The sequence below is a fragment of the Piliocolobus tephrosceles genome, chromosome 8 (genome assembly GCF_002776525.5).
Source record: "Piliocolobus tephrosceles isolate RC106 chromosome 8, ASM277652v3, whole genome shotgun sequence".
Lineage (NCBI taxonomy): Eukaryota > Metazoa > Chordata > Mammalia > Primates > Cercopithecidae > Piliocolobus > Piliocolobus tephrosceles.
In genome coordinates this window covers 8,382,910-8,389,066 of record NC_045441.1, presented here as the reverse complement: position 1 = coordinate 8,389,066, position 6,157 = coordinate 8,382,910, and the positions used below count along the sequence as shown (strand labels likewise).

Here is a 6,157-nt window from a genome sequence, read left to right as displayed (position 1 = left end):
AACCATTTCAGCAGCAGAGGTGAGTGAGTTATGGCAGTGAGGCACATTGTGTCCAAGTTGTAGCTGACTCGGGCTGTTGGCTCCAGTGAGAGGACCACAAAAGGCACTCACTTAAAGAGGCCACTTCCCACCAATACTAATCGAAACATAACAATGAGTCCTAAGAAACAGCAGCTACTATTTTGCTTTTGAGCAAAATTTTATTTTAACAGTTGGCCAGATGACACCGGTGGAAACAACTCAGAAAGTTGTTATCTTTTTTCTTTTTTTGTTGCTGTTGAGACAGAGTCTTGCTCTGTTGCCCAGGCTGGAGTGCAGTGGCATGATCTCAGCTCACTGCAACCTCCAGCTCCTGGGTTCAAGCGATTTCCCTGCCTCAGCCTCCAGAGTAGCTGGGATTACAGGTGGGTGCCACCACACCTGGCTAATTTTTGTATTTTTAGTACAGATGGGGTTTCACCAGGCTGGTCTCAAACTCCTGACCTCAGGTGATCCGCCTGCCTTGGCCTCCCAAAGTGCTGGGATTACAGGTGTGAGCCACCACACCTAGCCTATTTTGTTTTTTTAGTGCAAATTAACAAACTGATTCTAAAGTTTATATGGAAATGCTAAGGATTTAGAATTGCCAAAACAATTTTGAAAAAGAATAAAATTGGAATACTTGTATACTTTTAAGATTTTTTCCTAAAGCTATAGTAATCAAGACGATATGGTATCAGCATAAAGATAGACAAATAGATCAATAGAGCAGAACAGAAAGTCCAGAAATATCAGGGTGAATTTCTTAAAGAAGAAAAAAGTCCAGAAATAGACCTAGATACATACAATAGCTGTTTTATAAATTACTAAGGTAATTCTGCCTCTGGCTAAGCTGAAAATTAGGCCAAGGATCTGTTTATAACTGTGACAGTAATGCAAAGGAGACCAATTGTGCATACTCAGCAGGTCCCCTGAGTCAAAGTCATGGCTCATACAGGGAAAGGGTGGGATCCTGAGACCTGTTCTCTGTCACAGTGTAGTCTGCAGGAACTTTACCCAACCATCATGATGATCCACATATTGATGACAAATATTAATAGTACCCAGTGGGCAGCAAGTGACAAGGGTCATAGATATCCTAGTAAGACTTCTTACTAAGGCAGTACAGAAACCTGAAGATATGGGCACTTACCAAATGGATGAAGTTTTGGTGGGGTCCAGTGGTTTGGGGACATCACCCAAAGGTAAAAGGAATTTGTTCCACCTTGCACCCTGTAATCCCAAAGAAATTGATACAGGTCCTGGTGGGACCCTTTGGATTTGGGAGGTAGCATATTCTGCACCTGAGAAAACTGTTCCAACACATGTATTAGGTGACCTAAAAGGCTTCTACTTTTTATTTTTATTTTTATTTTTCTTGACATGGAGGCTTGCTCTGTAGCCCAGGCTGGAGTACAGTGCCATGATCTCGGCTCACTGCAATCTCCACTTTCTGGATTCAAGCAATTCTCCTGCCTCAGCCTCCCTAGTAGCTGGGATTACAGGTGCCCGCCATCACGCCCAGCATTTTTGTATTTTAGTAGAAGAGGGGTTTCGCCGTGTTGGCCAGGCTGATCTTGAACTCCTGACCTCAAGCAATCCTTCCACCTCAGCCTCCCAAAGTGCTGGGATTACAGGCGTGAGCCACTATGCCTGGCAGCTTCCACTTTTTATTGAGGCAAGAGAGAGCTCTATAGTAAATTCAAGCAACAGTGCAAGCTTACTTGCAAATTCATTGGTTCCAGAAATATCCTTGATGGATACAGGTGCTGTATGCAGTCGCTGGCAAACCCCAATAGGAGACTGCATTTGTGTGCTAGGACTCCCATAACAAAGTACCACAAACTGGGTGGCTTAAACAACAGAAATCTCTTGGTTCACAGTCTGGAGGCTACAAGTCAGAAATTAAGGTGTGGTTCCTATTGAGGCTGTGAGAAGCAATCTGTCCATGCCTCTCTCCTAGTTTCTAGGGGTTTGCTGGATGTCTTTTGCATTCCTTGTCTTTACCCAGTCTTTACCCTCATCTTCATTTGGCATTCTCCCTGCGTGCTATGTCCAAACTTCCCTTTTTTATGAGGATACCAGTCATTAGATGAGGGATCCACCCTAATCCGCTATGACCTCATCGTAATTACGTCTGCAACGCTCCTGTTGCCAAATAAGATCACATTCTGAGGTATCAGGGGCTAGAACTTCAACATATTAATTGGGGATGAGGTGGAGGTACAATTCAACCCATAATAGAGTCACAGCAGGCCGGGCGCAGCGGCTCACTCCTGTGATCCCAGCACTTCAGGAGGCTGAGGCGGGCGGATCACGAGGTCAGCAGATCGAGACCATCCTGGCTAACATGGTGAAACCCTGTCTCCACTAAAAATACAAAAAATCAGCCAGGCGTGGTGGTGGGCGCCTGTAGTCCCAGCTACTCAGGAGGCTGAGGCAGGAGAATGGCGTGAACCTGGGAGGCGGAGCTTGCAGTGAGCCGAGATCACGCCACTGCACTCCAGTCTGGGCGACAGAGTGAGAATCCGTCTCAAAAAAAAAAAAAAAAAAAAAATCACAGCACAAATACCTAAGATTCTGGAGCAAGGTCATGCCTTCTAAGACAAAAAAACACGTTTCCAGGCTACCATGTCACTTACCTCTGCTCTACTGCCACCTCTCCCATAAACTTACACCTATGGCCTTATAGAAGTTCCCTACAACTAACTGATGGAGACAGAAGAGCCTTGGCCTCTTCACAGATTGGAGATTGGGTCAGTTCACCATGTTGGCATCTTCCAGAAACAGATTGTTCCTTCATTCCAGCCCCACTTGAGTTGCCCTGAAGCATACTGGTGAAGAGAAATTACCTCAGTGAGCAATGGTACATTTGGTCACCCATGCCATATTTTGGAGGAGGTAGCCTAAGGTATGGATATGCATTGACTCCTGGGCAGTGATGAATGACTTGGCTTGTTGGTTAGGGGCCATCTTATTGTTTATGCAATAGGCTTATGAACAGAGCAGGGATAGAGGCTGTGTGTGGTCCCAACAATATGGGCTACTTCTTATTTTTTCTTTTTTCTTTTTTTTTGAGACAGAGTCTCGCCCTGTTGCCCAGGCTGGAGTGCAGTGGTGTGATCTCGGCTCACTGCAGCCTCCTGGGTTCAAGCAATTCTCCTGCCTCAGCCTCCCGAGTAGCTGGGACTACAGGCGCATGCCACCATGCCCAGCTAATTTTTGTATTTTTAGTTGAGATGGGGTTTCACCATGTTGCTCAGGCTGGTCTCGAACTCCTGACCTTGTGATCTACCCACCTTGGCCTCCCAAAGTGCTGGGATTACAGGCGTGGGCCACCGTGCCCGGCCAATATGGGCTACCTCTTACCAAGGCTGATGTAACTCCCACCATGGTGGAGTGTCCAGCCTGCCAGCATTGGAGACCAACACTCAGTCTTGGGGATACCAGCTACCACCAGGTTGAGTGCATCAGATCCCCTTTACCTTGGAATGGGCATCAATTTGTTCTTACCAGAAATGATATATACTCTAAATGAGCTTGTCTTCCCCAACTACTTTGCCTCCAGCAGTACCACCATCTGAGAGCTTACAGGGTGCTTTATCCATTGACATACCTGAAACTAAGGAACCCATTGATAGCCAAGGAGGTGTGACAGTGAACTTGAAGCTACAAAATTAATGGTGCATACTCATCATCCAGAAGCAGCTAGCCAGATAGGATTTTGGAATGGCCTGTTGAAGAGTGGGCTAAATTGCCGACTAAGATGTAATGCCTTGCAAAGTTGGGAGCAGTTCTTCAGGATATGGTATATGCACTGATATGCATTGGGCCAAAATGGATATATAGTATTGTGTCTCCAGTAGGACTACATGCATACAGGAGTAGCCTCTATTACTATCACACCCAGCCACTCACCTGTAGAATTTGTGCCTCCTAGCTCCGAAATCTGGAGCCAGCTGGGTTATCATTCTCATTTCCAGGAAGAACATTTCCTTTAGGAGACATTAAATTATTCCACTGAACTGAAAACAGAACACCACCAGGCCACTTTGAGTTTCTTGTGCCAGCAGATCCATAGGCAAAGAAAGGAGTCATTATAGAGATGCCCACAATTCCTGCCACACACACAACATAAAAACAAAATCATATACCCAGTCAGCTGCATTCAGTAATCTGCCTTCCTGGATCCTTTAGGCACTTCAGTGTAGGAATGGGGACAGGGGTGGGGAGGAGAGACTGTTTTACACAAGAAAAATACAGTGCGTAGCAATGTAATGGCTCTTAGAGATGACTTGGAACACTGGAAGGAAATATGAGGATGTATCTGGAGGAATAAGTTCTGAGACTATGATGTCATCGAGGAGGACTATAGGTTAGAGGGCCAGCCAGTGATAAAGGAGCAAAGATTGGACTTGACCGTGCCGTAGGAGGAAAAATATATATATAGAGAGAGAGAGAGAGAGCAAAGACACACTCAAGTGGATTACTGAGAAGACTCATGGGGAAGTAGAAAATGGCAACCACAGCAAGATCAAACCCCAAAAGGAATGGAGCATTAGTCAGGGCCTAGAAGGTAATTCGGGATGCCACGTAATCAGAGGCTCTGTAGCAGGTAGCAGTTCCTTTTATGGGCTTTTCTCTTGTTGGGCTGTACCACAGACTTGCCCAGAACTTTTAGAGTCATGTCACAGCATTCAAGGTTTCAGTTACTGTTTTATAAAAGGTGAAGTTATGCTTGATCCAATCATTGAAGCCTTAATTATTACAATAACACTTGGACAGCAAAAACGCCTCAAATTCAACTTATTTCACCGTCGCTAATCTGAAAACTCCCTGCAAACATAAGGCAAACTCAGAACTTTATAACTATCTAGTGTTGGAAAGAACGTCTGTTGCCTATAGATCAAATATTTGAAAATACTGCCCATTCAACTGGCAATACATACATAATCAGTATCTCAAGAGACAACCTCTTGGTTTTGTGAAGCCATTTATTCTTGATCCTGTCTCCACCCTCGTTTCATTCAGCTCCTCTGCCACAGTCAGTCACTATTTTTATTGTAACTATTAAAATTATTGTCATCAAGAAAAATAGAAGGAACATATAAGTATCTGAGCAGGGCGGTATAAAAGGAAATTCACCCCTTTTTCCCCACCCCGCGCACCTCCTCGGAGCGGACAAGCTGAGGACCAAGACCCCCAAACCCGGGATTAGAGCGTTACACAGGAATGCAAAGTCCTCCCGCGATCCTAGAGAGGACCGCGAAGCGGAGCGCAGCTCCGGAAGGCGAGTGTGACGCACTTCCGGCCTTTGTGACGCTTTCCCTGGGTTCTGACGTCCAGGGGGCCTAGATCTGAGTCCAGTGCTCCTGGTGCCCAAAGTCACAACCCCTTCTATCCCAGCACCCCAGACGTCTCCGGGCGGGGACAGAGTTGGACGTGCACGGCTGTGTCCTGCAATCCCCTCGCCACGACCGTCCTGGACGGAGTGGAAGCGGGTCCGTGCCCCCGTCCCTCGCATCAGCCTCGGCGGTGGCAAGCGCTGTCCCTCAGCAGAGGCGTCCCTGGATACAGGTGGGAAGGGAACGAAGTTTTGGTTTCCAGATTGGAATGAGACACTCCTGGTACTGGGGAGAGGCGGTCTGCGTGTCCCTTCTGGACCCCTAGTCCTGGTTTTTTACCCCAAAGACGCGCGGACAAAATGACCCCAGTCAGATATCTGTGCTCCCCAGTTGTCCCCACTGGTTTTTCTTGTGGTGGGGAGTTTTTGGTTTCCTATGTACCCCGAGTTGTAAAATTCGGGCGATCTTACACGATACCAAGTGCCATTGGCGTTGTAATTTTTTTTTATTCGGATGGGCTTGTTAAGCTACAGTGTCCGCGGATGATATGTTCGCCCTCAAACCCACCACCATTATGGTGGTGATTAGAGTGAAGGCTGGGCGCAGTGGCTCACGCCTGTAATCCCAGCACTTTGGAAAGTCTAGGCGGGCGAATCACTTGAGGCCAGGAGTTCCAAGATCAGTCTTGCCTCCATAGTGAAACCCTGTCTCTACTAGAAATACAGAAAATTAGGCGTGGCAACACACGCCTGTAATCCCAGCTACTTGGGAGGCTGAGGCAGGAGAATCGCTTG

At 46.7% G+C, this 6,157-nt stretch overlaps 1 protein-coding gene across 1 annotated transcript in view; it reads left to right on the top strand.

Annotated features, from left to right (window-relative positions):
* Positions 1–5,314: 5,314 nt before the first annotated feature.
* Positions 5,315–6,157, top strand: part of FAM200A (family with sequence similarity 200 member A) — a 5,649-nt gene continuing 4,806 nt past the window's right edge. Inside the window, exon 1 of the mRNA XM_023192051.1 lies at positions 5,315–5,595. The gene's annotated coding sequence lies outside the window, so the exon portion shown is untranslated. The remainder of the gene's footprint in view (positions 5,596–6,157) is intronic.